Source organism: Acartia tonsa, chromosome 2 (assembly GCF_053477335.1).
Source record: "Acartia tonsa isolate MP-2025a chromosome 2, ASM5347733v1, whole genome shotgun sequence".
NCBI classification, from domain to species: Eukaryota; Metazoa; Arthropoda; class Copepoda; order Calanoida; family Acartiidae; genus Acartia; species Acartia tonsa.
This window is the reverse complement of record NC_137261.1, coordinates 55,648,632-55,664,261: the sequence shown is the minus strand read 5'-3', so window position 1 is coordinate 55,664,261 and position 15,630 is coordinate 55,648,632.

Sequence of the window (15,630 nt, the reverse complement as noted above, 5' to 3'; positions counted from 1 at the left end):
CTTAATCGCCTAAGGTATTAAGTAAAGTAACACCCAATAGACAACTATTTATTTGATTGCATGACCTTTGCCTGGAAGTCCTAACTGTGCATGGTAATAAGTTGCGCCTGTTTTAGGTCAAGGCATTCCCCATACTTAAACTATCAATATCGCTAAAATTCCCTTTTTTTATCCCTTTTTTAGCCAAAACGAAGCCAAATTTATTAACCATCTCTTTGATTGCACGACCTTTGTCTGGAAGTCCTAACTGTGCATGGTAATAAGTTGCGCCTGTTCTAGGTCAAGGCATTCCCCATACTTAAACTATCAATATCGCTAAAAATTCCCTTTTTTTATCCCTTTTTTAGCCAAAACGAAGCCAAATTTATTAACCATCTCTTTGATTGCACGACCTTTGTCTGGAAGTCCTAACTGTGCATGGTAATGATTTGCACCTGTTTTGGGCTAAGGCATTTCCTCTACTCTTACTATTATTATCGCTAAAATTCCCTATTTTTATCCCTCTTTAAATGGTTAAACTAAATTTATATTTTTAAATTGCATATATTACAAAAAGACTATTTTCAAGTCTTGATATTTTTAAAAATACGTGGTAGAAAATTGAATTTATTTTAAATATTTGCTATATAAATGTAGTTTGACCCATTAACTAGGTAAAAATATGCGGTTCACTAAGTTAAGTTTAAATGCATTTCGTGAAACTACCCCTTTGGCAAACAATATATGAAATTAGATTGTAAGGGTGAAGAAGATATCTATAGATAAAAGCTGTACACAATAATGGATAAATTATTAATTGGATGTTACACCAGATTTTCTTGTTCTCTAACAAAATGCAACTCGCAGCAACTAAAATAATGATACCCTCTATCATCAACCCCTTTTACTAAATCCCCTGAATTAACGAACTGACCACTAAATGACTTACAGGTTAACACAACCTAAATGGACGACAATTTTTCTGCTGTCATAATATCCACTTATGTTCTATATCCATTTAAACAATATGGCAATTTTAGATAAGTAAGTAAATATAACCTCATGTTTTAGAATGATAAATTTTATTTTAAAACAAAATAAATTAAAACATTTTTTTTGTCGGTTTAATTGAACATTACATTACAATACTTTACTTTTCTAAAACTTTTCTAAAAAAAATATTGTACCGACATGTAAATGGCAATAGTCTAGTTGTCATCAATGGTTTTTATAGAATCAAAACTAAAACTTAGAAATATTCAGTCAAAAGGCAAAAAAATCACATTCTCAGATGTTTGCTATAGTAACACTTAAAGTAAAATAGGGGTCCAAAAATATTAGGAATGTTTTCGTTACTTACCCCTTAAGTGCCTATCCAGCAATGATGACCCCCCCCCCCCCCCTTATTTGAAAATATATTTAGAATAAGGTGGGGGATGTGTTATTATTTCCTAAACAAAAAACCTTCCTCTCCCCCTTACCTTTAAATTTTTTTAAAAAAATAACGAGGGGGTGGGAGTTCAGTGCTTGACAAGGTACTTTCAGGGAAAAGAAAATTGTGATGTTTTCTAAATATGTGTATAAGGTTAAGTCATTCCGTGTGAGTTCAAAATATACGAGTAAACAAAGTTTTCATCCAAAATTTCATCATTTTAATTGACTAATGTCGAATTTTGATTTATAGTTTGGATTATACGCTTAAAGCCTTTTTTTAGAAGCTACTCTTTAATTTGAAGTGTCCGTCTGCATGTCTTTCTAATTTACTTTAGATAGACGGCTGAATTTTGTTATAAGATTCTCTATACTCAGTTTAAATTTTCGTTTGTGATTTTATTATTATTTTTCCTCTCCTTTTCTTTTGTGGGACAAGTGAATATCCGCATTCTAATGTACTTTGTCCGTTTGGCCATCCATATTTTTTTTGGTGGCTTGCAGTTTTAGCAGCTCATTATCATTATCATTATTTATTACTTTAGTCCCCAAAGTTATAATAATGTTTTCTTATTCGTTGACTTAACAATTTTGGGTATTTTTACTGAAATTTGATTGGTTGTTTATTAAATTGAGTTTTCAAACGTTTCAACCACTAATTTTAACCTATATAAGTGGTAATTTTGTATGTCCTTATGTAATCTATTGATCGGCAATTGTTTTATCTCTTTAGATCCCTGCGTGTTATTGCAGTTGAAGTTTCAGCCACGTAAGTAATATGATTTGATTCGTTCTTAATATCCTTATACTAAAGTAGCAGGATGTTTGTCTGTTTATTTGTCTGTGTGTCTGTACCGAAGAATCTCGCTAACCACTGAACCTATTGGGTTCTCCTTAACAGGGTAGATTCTCATAAGTCCCAGGAAGGTTTATAACTATTTTGGGGGAGGGTACCACCACCCAAAACGAAATTTTTTTACATACTCGATTTTAGAAAGAGAGTTTAACGCCAACATAAACGTCAAACGCAAGATAGACATTTTTTAAATATAAAAAAAAACATTAAAAGTGCCACTAGAGGCCTCTAGGGGCGTAGCCGCTAGTCAAATAATAATATTTCTGCTTTAGTTGTTTCAAATGAACTGGGTTAAGGCCTCCCAATCACTGCACTGCACTTGTTTGAAAAGCGCGCAAAAAGAAAAATTAATTATCTTGTCCCATTTATTGATCTACAGGGATGAAGGAATATGGTAAAATAATCTGGAACAATTTTCTTAGAAATACATTTATCAGCTACCTTATACAGATGTGGTGGGATCATTCCATTACTTCCTTACCTCGTAAGAGCAGAGGTGGGTTCTTAAAAAACCTTACCCCACTGAACTTTGGAACACTCAATTGCTCCCTTGTTTTCCCATTTTTTTGGAACATCAAATGGGGGAAATGCAAATGTCATTCTTAAAAAAAAATTTTATTGAAAAAAATAGTGGGCCAAAATAATGTTCCAAAAGACCGAGTGGGGTAGTCACAATTAAATTTGGAATATTTTTTTTTTTATTTCAGAGATTTTTCAAAGAAGTTGTATCAACTTTTTTGCTTTTTATTTAAGATAGCTAGCCGGTTCTTTCAGTAAGTAGTAGATGTAAAATTTTTCATAGAATTCAGATATGCAATCGTTTTTTTTGTAGACCTCTTATTTTTTAAGTAATTTAAGTTTTTTAAAAAAATAATTAAGTCAGTTTTAAGGTATTACAACGCAACAAAATAAAAGAAGAAAATGGCCAGTATGAACAAAAATAGTAAGATCTTTAATTTGACACCTTACTTTTAAAATTCTGTTGAGTAATTATTGAAAAAATCTATTTTTTTAACCTCGGTTTAATGAAAACTTTAGACCTAAATATTTTCTCAAACAGACATAAAAAACATGGGTTCATATATACTTTTAGAATCAGAAAAATATTACGAATCTATTCTAAGCAAAATTGAAAAAGTTTTATAAAACTATTATAAAAAAAATAAGTTTATTTTAAGAATCATAATTTTCGGCTTTAAAGGGTTAGCTTGAACCAAACCTGAACTAAACCTAAACAAAAGACAATGCAATGTAGCAGATATTTTTTAAACACAAGAAACAATAATGTATTTTTAACTGCATTGTTTTGAAGTTCATAAACAGACTGATGCATATTTGTTCATAATTTTTCATTCTTTACATGTTCTTTAATATCACTATATTTATTGTATTATCTATTGTATATATTGTATGAACGTTCTCCTTTTTTTCTGGCAATTCTATAGGTTAATTTTATAGATTAAGCTTCCCGATTCATCAATTTTTGCGATTTGTGATTGGCTAGTTTAGTAGTTACAATTCTTAAAATAAACTTTTTATTTTTTCTATTTTTTATTACAATTTTTTAAAACTTTTTCAATTTCGCTTAGAATGGATTCATATTATTTTTCTCATTCTAATGGTATATATGAACCCATATTTTTTATGTCTGTATGAGAAAATATTTAGGTTTAATGTTTTAATTAAACCGAGGTTAAAAAAATAGATTTTTTCAACAATTACTCAACAGAATTTTAAAAGTAAGGTGTCAAATTAAAGATCTTACTATTTTTGTTCATACTGGCTATTTTCTTCTTTTATTTTGTTGCGTTTTAGTACCTTAAAACCGACTTAATTATTTTTTTTAAAAACTTAAATTACTTAAAAAATAAGAGGTCTACAAAAAAACCGATTGCATATCTGAATTCTATGAAAAATTTTACATCTACTACTTACTGAAAGAACCGGCTAGCTATCTTAAATAAAAAGCAAAAAAGTTGATACAACTTCTTTTCAAATATTTAAATTAAGCATAAATTAACCTAAAAAATCTTCCAAATTTCAAAATAGTGTTCTAATGGGGATATTTTATCCCCACTCAAAAAATCATTTTTGAACATTATAATCAGTGGGGTAAAAGTTTTTTAAGAATCAATATTACCAAATTTTTTTATTTTTCCCACTGATTATAATGTTCCAAAGTGATTTTAGTGGGGTAAAATTTTTTTAAGAACCCACCTCAGGATTCTCCTTCGGTTTTTAAATGGTCATCTAGAGAATTCAGAGCACCATCCACTTTTAATGAAATGCGATACTCTAACACCCAAGGACATTAGGTTAATCCAACTGACAACCAACCCTTTGATTACACGACCTTTTTCTAAGAAGTTCTAACTTTGCGCCTGTTTATGGGCCAAGTAATTTTCCCTACTCTTACTATTTATATCGTGCACCTTACATAGCAGCAGTAGGAACAATTTTACCGTCTTTAGTTACGACACAGTGTCGTCCCAAGATTCGAACCTATCACCTACCCGACTATGAGCGGATGCTCTACTTGTTGAGCCATGGTCGCGGGTCAAAGTTATTTTCCATTGCCCTATGTCTTTATTCCTGTATCTACTAATCTCTAATTTTTTTAACTTCCTTCTTTGAACCTATAAAAATCCCACTTTGAAAATGGTGTTTATCATAAATTACAGAAAAACAAAGATAGCAAAATTATGATTTTTGATGTTATTTTATAATGTAATTACCTAGCGGCTACGCCCCCGAGATGCCTCTAGGGGCACTTGAGGAGGTGGGAATTGAAATGGATAACCAAATAAGCCAAATAATAAGAAACTGTTATTGTAAACAGCCCATTGACCCCTCTCCCCCTCGCTGAAAATAATGCTTATTTTACATAAATATTTGTTGTTTTTAAGGAAACCTTACACCTAGATATTTTCAATTTGATTTTTAAAAGTGAAGCTTTTCTATAATTAGGCATGTTAGAACTGTCCTATCGATTTCAAACTTTGCATGGTGATTCCTCTAGTAGTTAGTTACGATTTAAAAAGCGTAGCAACTCTATAATCACCACCAAAATGACCGTACGTCCATTTTAAACATAATTATTTTTTTACTTTTTTTAACAACTAATTTTTATGTGATCTAATTATCCGATTTATCTGATTTTTAGTATACTGATTTCTGGTACAATAAAGTACAATATTTTAAGCGAAGCAACTCTATAATTAAGTCCTAAAAATGTAAGTATGTCCAAGTCCATAAACATTATTCTGTATCATGCAGTTTTTCAACAAATTTTTTTGCATCGACTCTTATACATTCATATTCTGGGCACCATCCCAGTTGAGGAGTGAGATTCTACCCCATACGAAAAAATAAACCCCCCCCCCCCCGCCATCTGTCAAAATAAACCCCCCCCCCCCGGCATCATTTGATTTTGTACCCCATCTTAAATTTTGGTCCCTGTAATTTTCAATGTTTAAAACAAAGCTTGGTGGTAATAAACTATGAGTTATAGGGGTAAAATATTACATATGGGGTAAGTATATAAAATATGGGGAACAAAAATCACACATGGAGGTCCAAAAATTAATATGGGGTCATTTTTTCATGATGGGGTAGCTTCAAGTGCTTATATCTTGAGAACCGTAAGAGATAGAGGCCTAGTTGCTTGACTGTGGTAACTCAGATTTACATAAGAAAGCCATTTATGCACATGGGGTGTCAAAATTTGAGATGGGGTATTTTTTTCATGATGGGGTGTCAAAATTTGATATGGGGTAATTTTTTCATGATGGGGTAGGTTTGAGTGCTTATATCTGGTGAACCGTAAGAGATAGAGGCCTAGTTGCTTGACTGTGATAACTCAGATTTAAATAAGGAAGCCATTTATGCACATGGGGGACCAAAATATGATATGGGGTATTTTTTTCATGATGGGGGTAGTTTCAAGTGCTTATATCTTGAGAACCGTAAGAGATAGAGGCCTAGTTGCTTGACCGTGGTAACTCAGATTTACACAAGGAAGCCATTTATGCACATGGGGGACCAAAACATGATATGGGGTATTTTTTTCATGATGGGGGTAGTTTCAAGTGCTTATATCTTGAGAACCGTAAGAGATAGAGGCCTAGTTGCTTGACTGTGGTAACTCAGATTTACATAAGGAAGCCATTTGTGCACATGGGGGACCAAAACATGATATGGGGTATTTTTTTCATGATGGGGGTAGTTTCAAGTGCTTATATCTGGAGAACCGTAAGAGATAGAGGCCTAGTTGCTTGACTGTGGTAACTCAGATTTACATAAAAAAGCCATTTATGCACATGGGGGACCAAAATATGATATGGGGTATTTTTTTCATGATGGGGGTAGTTTCAAGTGCTTATATCTGGAGAACTGTAAGAGATAGAGGCCTAGTTGCTTGACTGTGGTAACTTAGATTTACATAAGGAAGCCATTTATTCACATGGGGGACCAAAATATGATATGGGGTATTTTTTTCATGATGGGGGTAGTTTCAAGTGCTTATATCTTGAGAACCGTAAGAGATAGAGGCCTAGTTGCTTGACTGTGGTAACTCAGATTTACATAAGGAAGCCATTTATGCACATGGGTGACCAAAATTTGATATGGGGTATTTTTTTCATGATGGGGGTACTTACAAGTGCTTATATCTGGAGAACCGTAAGAGATAGAGGCCTAGTTGCTTGACTGTGGTAACTCAGATTAAAGTAAGGAAGCCATTTATGCACATGGGGGTACATAAATTAATATGGGGGTCATTTTTCTATGATGGTGGGTAAAAATTGAATATAGGGGCCAATTTTTTATGATGGGGTTGGGGGTTGAAATTAGGTTAGGTTAGGTGAAGTTAGGTTAGGTTAGGTTAGGTTAGGTTAATATGGGTTAGGTTAGGTTAAGATGGGTTAGGTTAGGTTAAAATGGGTTAGGTTAGGTTAAGTTTGTTAGGTTAGGTTAAGATGGGTTAGGTTAGATTAAAATGGGTTAGATTAGGTTTAGTTGGTTCATGTTAGTTTAAAATTGGTTAAGTTAGGTTAGTTTAAGATTGAGTAGCCCTGCAGAGTTAGGGTCTCCTGCATAGGTTAGGTAATATTGAGGAGCCCTGCAAGGTTAGGGCCCCCGGGGGGGCCTAACCTTGCAGGGCTCCTCAATATTACCTAACCTAACTTAACCTAATTCCCTCTCCACCATAACAAATGGCCCCTATATTCAATTTTTACCCACCATCATGAAAAAAAACAACCCTATCAAATTTTGGTACCCTATGTTCATGAAGGGATTAGGAAATATTGAGTAGCCTTGCAGAGTTAGGGTCTCCTGCACAGGTTAGGTAATATTGAGGAGCCCTGCAAGGTTAGGGCCCCCAGGGGGCCCTAACCTTGCAGGGCTCCTCAATATTACCTAACCTAACTTAACCTAATTCCCTCTCCACCATAACAAATGGCCCCTATTTTCAATTTTTACCCACCATCATGAAAAAAGAAACCCCCAACAAATTTTAGTACCCTATGTTCATTAATGGCTTCCTTATGTAAATCTGAGTTACCACAGTCAAGCAACTAGGCCTCTATCTCTTACCGTTCTCCAGATATAAGCACTTGAAACTACACCCATCATGAAAAAATACCCCATATCAAATTTTGGTCCCCCATGTACATAAATGGCTTCCTTAAGTAAATCTGAGTTACCACAGTCAAGCAACTAGGCCTCTATCTCTTACGGTTCTCCAGATATAAGCACTTGAAATTACCCCCATCATGAAAAAAATACCCCATATGATATTTTGGTCCCCCATGTTCATAAATGGCTTCCTTATGTAAATCTGAGTTACCACAGTCAAGCAACTAGGCCTCTATCTCTTACGGTTCTCCAGATATAAGCACTTGAAACTACCCCCATCATGAAAAAAATACCCCATATCATATTTTGGTCCCCCATGTGCACAAATGGTTTCCTTATGTAAATCTGAGTTACCACAGTCAAGCAACTAGGCCTCTATCTCTTATGGTTCTCCAGATATAAGCACTTGAAACTACCCCCATCATGAAAAAAATACCCCATATCATATTTTGGTCCCCCATGTGCATAAATGGCTTCCTTAAGTAAATCTGAGTTACCACAGTCAAGCAACTAGGCCTCTATCTCTTACGGTTCTCCAGATATAAGCACTTGAAACTACCCCCATCATGAAAAAAATACCCCATATCATATTTTGGTCCCCCATGTGCATAAATGGCTTCCTTATGTATATCTGAGTTACCACAGTCAAGCAACTAGGCCTCTATCTCTTACGGTTCTCCAGATATAAGCACTTGAAACTACCCCCATCATGAAAAAAATACCCCATATCATGTTTTGGTCCCCCATGTGCATAAATGGCTTCCTTATGTAAATCTGAGTTACCACAGTCAAGCAACTAGGCCTCTATCTCTTACAGTTCTCCAGATATAAGCACTTGAAACTACCCCCATCATGAAAAAATGACCCCATATTAATTTTTTGATCACCATGTGTGAGTTTTAACCCCTTGCTTCAATTTTAATATCATATCATTGGTTGCTACCCCATCTGTATTTTTCAACCAATCATCATGTTTGTTGACATCCAGAAAAATCTATATTATGTAGTTCAATAATCTGCCACTAGATGTTCCTATTTCAAACAAGCTATTGTTTTTTTTCTTCAATGGAGCCAAATTTTTATCTTAAAATATTAGGTAAAGTAAAGTATTAGAATATGTTGGTGATTTAGTATAAAAAAAGTCTTAAAAGAGAAATAAAAAAAATAAATAGAGGCATTTTCAAATTTTATTCAAAATATAGGAAAATATAGAAGAGTGAAAGGCATAGCTTCACTACAGTGGAGTATGGTAGCTTATGCTACCCTAATATAAATTCTTTCGCGCGAGGCTCACCTCGCAAACCCCTCCAGACTCTCCCCTCCCCCCTACCCAGATTTTATTTCCCCTTCTGCCAATCATTCCCCCATCTGTCAAATCAGACCCCACCTTACAATCCTGGCCCCATGTTCCTATTTAGACCCCATCCTTCATTTTTGTCCCCTGTTCAATAATTTATCCCTTCTCTGACATTATTTTGTTTCTCTTGGAGAGGTACAAAATATGAAGATGGGGATAAATTAACATGATGGGGACAAAATCATAAGATGGGGTAAAAAGTTCATGATGCCGGGGGGGGGGGTTTAATTTGATAGATGGCGGGGGGGGGGGGTTTATTTTTTCAGATGGGGTAGAATCTCACTCCTCAACTGGGAACTTGCCCATATTCTGATTATTCAGTTCTGACACTATACAAGTGTTAAGGTCTGTTTGTTCTACCGTTTCAGCGCTTCGCTTTTCTGGATGTTGTCATCCTTGTTTCACAAAAAAATTCTATAGTAGCTTTAGTTTTGATAATTTTTCAGATTAGATGTGCAATTTGTAAAAGCGAAGCTTTTCTATAATTAGGATCGGTCCGTCCGTCCGCGCGTTTCGGTTAGCTCTTGTCGTTGATTTAAACAGGTTAGAATTATCATATCGATTTCAAAAATTGCATGATTATTCCCAAAACAGTTAGGAACGAATTAGAAAGCGCAGCAACTCTATAATTGTTACCAGATCAATTTAAAACATGCTGATTTTTTATTTTTTTATGTAAACAAATTTTTGTATGTTAAAATTATCCGATCCATCTGATTTTTGGTATACAGATTCCTATTACAACAAGATACAACAATGTTATAAGAGAAGCATCTCTATAATAAAGTCTTAAAAATGTTTGTATGTTGTATTTAAGCAGTATGTTGTATTTAAGCAGTTTTGCAATAAATTTACTTACAATTTGTTTAGATTTATGCATTAATATTATACTTATTCAGTTATGACACTTTTTATGGGTGTTGTCATCCTTATTAGAAAGTAATCTTTTTGGTAAACAATTTACTTCCTTTATCTTTATACTATAGAATTTATAAAAAGGAAATTAAAGGTTAATTTTTATTATATGTATATAGTAATTCATAAAAAAAAGATAAAATTAATTCATAATTTAAACATTTTGAACTTTATGAGCAGAACATGAATTATGAATTAAAACATATGTATTAAGCAGACATTACCCTAAATATAGAAAATCTTCCCTTTTTCACAAGTTTAAAATCGATATGACAATTCTAACAATTAACAATAAGATCTTACTTCTATCTTGCTTCTACAAAGGGATTATATAATAAATTGTTATTTTATGGTAGAAGTTATTTATCGCGCATCGTATTATAGACAGCATTCCGCGGATTATACCAGTTTTGTTAGCCCTTGAGGGACCGAAGGCGCGGGCTAACAAAATTGGTTTTATTTCTATGATTTTATTTTCAATATTCGTTGAAAATTTATGTAATACCATACAACACATAATTTTTCAGTTAGGCTGAGAACCGGTTCTAATCCAAGTGGATATTTATCGGTTTCGAAGCCATACTGGAAACTACTATTCTTTGCTTGATTACTCTATGGTTGTGTGTGAGTGTTTTCTCCGTGAAAAGTGGAATGTTTCTGGGAGGGAGGGGACATTGGGCTGTTTATTGCACTAGTACCCAAAGTTTTATAATAAAGTTTTCTTATTCGTTGACTTAACAACTTTGGGAACTTTTATAGAATTTTGATTGGTTGATTCATATTGTTGAGTGTTCAATATCTTTAATTGCTAATTGAATCTACAGAAGTCGTAAATTTGTGTATCATCATTAGGGATGTACATAAATTTATCGGCTATTGTCTTATCCCTTTAGATTCCTGGGAATGTTTCCTAATTTATCATTCTTTGCTTCGGAAAACATTGTACTGAGATCAGTTTTTAATTTTGATGGTTTTTTTGGATAGTACATATTAAGGCGTATTTTTTTGAGCATAGCGTTTTTTTGATTAGGAAATAGTCCTGTAGCAAAGGATCTTGCTTACTACTGAACCGATATGGTTCTTTTTTACCACGAAGCTTTGTATAGGTCCTTAGATTGTTTTATGGTATTTTATTTTTATAAATAAGTCTAGGTATCGTTCTAGGCTATTTTCTGTCCTTCCTTATCCCTTCGAATAAAGAGCCCCTAAAGGCTTCTAGGGGGCGAAGCCGCTAGGAATTTTCATTGAGAATTCTTATATAATGTTTTATATCAAATTATCTATATCTTAATTTAGCTGTTCCTTTAGCACAACTTTTATTTAAAAACTGTTGTACTCTGTACACGATGAACTTGCAGCTCTATGAAAGGATTATCCTGCGTAATTTTTATATAAAAACTAATTTTGAAGTAATTTTCTATATCCAGGCAATATATTATATATTCCAGGGATAAGACAATGGGCGATTAATTGAGGTGCATCCCCAATGGTTGTACACAAAATTATCCCTTCTGTAGATTACAATTAGTGGTTAAAACGTTTGGAGAATCAACTAAATGTATCTACTAATAAAATTTAATAAAATCCCCCAAAGTTGTTAAGCCAACAAATAAGAAAACGTTACTATCAAACTTAAGGGACTAGTGTAAAAAACAGCCCAATGTCCCATCCCTCCCTACAAAAATATCTTCTGTAGATTAGGATTAATGACAGAAAAGTTTGGATAATGCTAGTATGTACTAAACCAAACAAGACTAATTAAAAGTACCCGACGTTTTTAAACCTACGAATTAAAGAACATGCTAAAACTTAAAGTACCAGTATTATTTACAGTCCAATTTACCTTCTCTCCTTGACTAAACCCATATAAACAGTTTTCTCGTTTTTATTCGAATCCGGTGGATAGGAACCGGTTCTTATCCATACGAAAAAACTATGTCTAGCATCGTATTATATCCAGCTTTCTACGAATATAAAAATGTACAATCATAAGATTAAAACCAGTTTTTTAGGGCTAAAAAAAACTAGTTTTAATCTTATAATTGTGCATTCTATATCCGCGGAAAGCCGTTTATAATACGATGCGAGAAATAACTATTAACTTGAAAAAAGATCATAGAAAAAGGAAATTTAAGTCAGTAGTCAGACATATTGGACAGACAGACAGGCATACATACACCAAAACACTTTTTTTTCTTTTGATATAAAACGTAGCTTTGTCATCAAAATACATTCATTAAAACTTTCAGTGATTGTTTTAATCTGTAATGGTACCCAAAGTTTTATAAACACGTTATTATATTCGTTAGCATAAAACTTTGGGTACCTTGATTAAATTAGTACAAACTTACAGTGTAAAAATTTTGGACCAAAATTATTAAACTTCAGAAGGGGCAATTTTTGTCAATCATCATTTTGGGATGTATATTAATTTAAAGACCATTGTCTTATCCCTTAAATTTTGTAAATGCAGTGTCAAGCTGCCTTAACATGACTCAGCTTTTTTGCCACCACAATCATGACAACCCTGAAATAAAAGTTTTATGTGCGGGTCGACGCTATTTGCGGAGATCTAAAAGGGATAAGACAATAGCCGATAAATAGATGTACATCCCCAACGACGAAATACAAAATTACCCTTTCTGGAGATTACAATTTGTGGTTGGAAAGTTTAGACACTGAACTAAATAAATCAACCAAATAATATTCAATACAAGTCCCCAAAGTTGTAAAGCCAACTAATATGGAAACGTTATAATAACACTTTGGGGACTAGTGTAATAAACAGCCCATTTTCTTCTCCCTCCCTGGAATATTTGGAATATACTAAAGTAATAAGATATCTTTCTGTCTGTATCTTTGTTTTTATGTCCACTAATATCTCGTAAACTGCTTAACCAAGCGTTACATAATTACTAATTTAGTTTGGTACCCATAATGACTTTAAGACATAACTCAAAACAAATCCCCCCTACCGCACATGTGATTTATTGAGTGGCGTTTTTGACACCCCCCCCCCCCCCTCCATAACCTCCAGATCTTTTATAATTAACCTGGGTGTTAAAAATTTAAAAATGAAATTACCCTCAAAGATTGAAAATGTAAAATTATATTTGTGAAAAGAACATGATTGCAAATTATGCCAATTTATTCAAATTACCTACAATGTGAATGTGAAGTTGAAGGAAAATTACAATTTACTAAAGTGAAAAATAAGGGTTAGTATGAAATATCTAATTTAATTTGTTTGTCACACTGCACTGTATATGTATATGTCTAAAATCCTATAGTGCAGTTTAACCCATAAATGATGAACCCCTTTCCGCACCTTCATTGGGGCGTTAAACGCCCTCCCCCATCTTTCAGCAAGCCACAGCAGCCGCATAATTTAAAACTTTTCGCATCAGCTGCTATTTGGTCTACAAGCTGTAAAATCATTACGACAAAATATAGGCGTTACATACATACAGACAGCCAGACATAATGACAGTTCCTGAGCTTAAATAATGCATATATCATAAATAGTTTAATTGTTTGTTTAGAAGTATCTTGAAAAGATTATGTAAAATCATTGATGCTTTCCCAAAATGTGCCTAGCGAGCAGAGTAAACCCCTCCTTTCCTTTTTTGTTAAACAGGTTGAAGATGAGAAAGGTTTTTCACACTAAATCCTGTGGGAGGGGAGGGGACTATACCTAACCCTCTAGAGCTACCATCCCAATATAACCTAACCTACAATATAGGGAAAATACCTCTTATCTTCCCAGCAGTGCTAACAAAAGACTGTACACAGACATAATATTAAGTTCAATTTACAAGATTTAATTTTGAATTTATTTTCTTTTAAACATTCTAAAATAATTTTCATTTCAATGTTTACTCCCTCTGTGCAGATCATCATTCATATTTCATATTAACAGAAGCACAAAAATCATGGATGGACAAACGGCCAAAATTAGTTATAAAGCATAAGTTCAGTTAGTAAAAAAGAAGAAGTTGCATAATAGAAAATCAAGAAACCTTAACTTATTAATCAAGTAAGTTGCATACTCTGAGCTGGATCTTTAAATCATTTCAATGGTGCGCCGAATTTCAGCCAATCACAGCGCGGCATTTCATAATATTCTGTGCTCTCATTGGTGGAAAGTTGTCAGCAGTCTATCTGAAATAGCAGCCCATAATTCACTTGTCCCCCATACATTGAAGGCTAGTCGGATTAATTTATAGAGTAGTTTCGTTACTTAAATGGCTTGCAAGAACGAAGTGAGGTTAAAAACTGAAAAGACAGTCCTTATAATTCAGCGTTACCAGAAAAGGTACGTACTTTTTGTCTTACAATAGAATTGCACAATTGTTTTCTACATTATACTTGATCGAATATTCATTTGAGCGAGAGATATCCTTAAAAAAGCTAAAAATTAATATTGCTTTATAAAAAATGAGCATGATAGAATAGCCAAAAGAAATTAAAACTATTTAATTAGAACATGGATAAGTTTTAAATTATCTAAAACGATTATGCATTCATTACTGTAGTAAAATACTAGTGGTAACGCCCCCTAGAGGCCTCTAGGAGCACTCAGAATGTTTTTTTCAATCTATGTTAAGAACAACTGTTTCCCAAAAAAAATATTTTTTTGGCCACTAGTAAACCTTCCCAGGACCTATGAAAGGCTGCCCTGTAAAGGAGAACCATATCGGTTCAGCAGTTAGCGAGATCCTTTGGTACACACAGACAGAGATCCTGTTACTTTTATATATGGATTATACTGTAATATAATACATTTTCATTAAAAATATTTTAATTTAAAATTAAAGATTATGGATCGCAATTTTGTAATCCTATTATATAAAGTAATAAGCGTTTTTTGTCTGTCCTGAAGGATCTCGCTAACCGCTGAACCAATATTGTTCTCCTTTACAGTTGAGCTTCTTATAGGTCCTGGGAAGGTTTTAAACTATTTTTGGAGACAGGGTGTCTTCACCCTCCCCCCCCCCCCCGAAAAATATTTGTTAACTCCCTTGAAACACAAATTTATAATGTAATGAGGTCGACTTTCCCCCCTCCTCTCCAGTGCCCCTAGAGGCTTCTAGGGGCGTAGCCGCTAGTATTGCACATAAGAGAATAGATTTCCAAATTATTCTGTCAATATAGTGATAATAGGGCAAAATTTATAATTTCTTCCTTCTTCGCCCACTAAAGAGAAATTTCAAGATTTGGAATATATATTCCCGTATCGCTTCGAAACCGACTAATGTCTGGTGGATTAGAACCGGTTCTCAGCCATACTAAAAAACTATGTCTAGCATCGTTTCATATCCAGTTTTCTACAAATATAAAAAATGAGATTTTAAAAAAATTTTATATACGCGGAAAGCTTATGTAAGCAATGCGAGAAATAGCTATTCCAGCATGATCAATATTACGTAAATAAGATAAATAACTATTCTTGAAT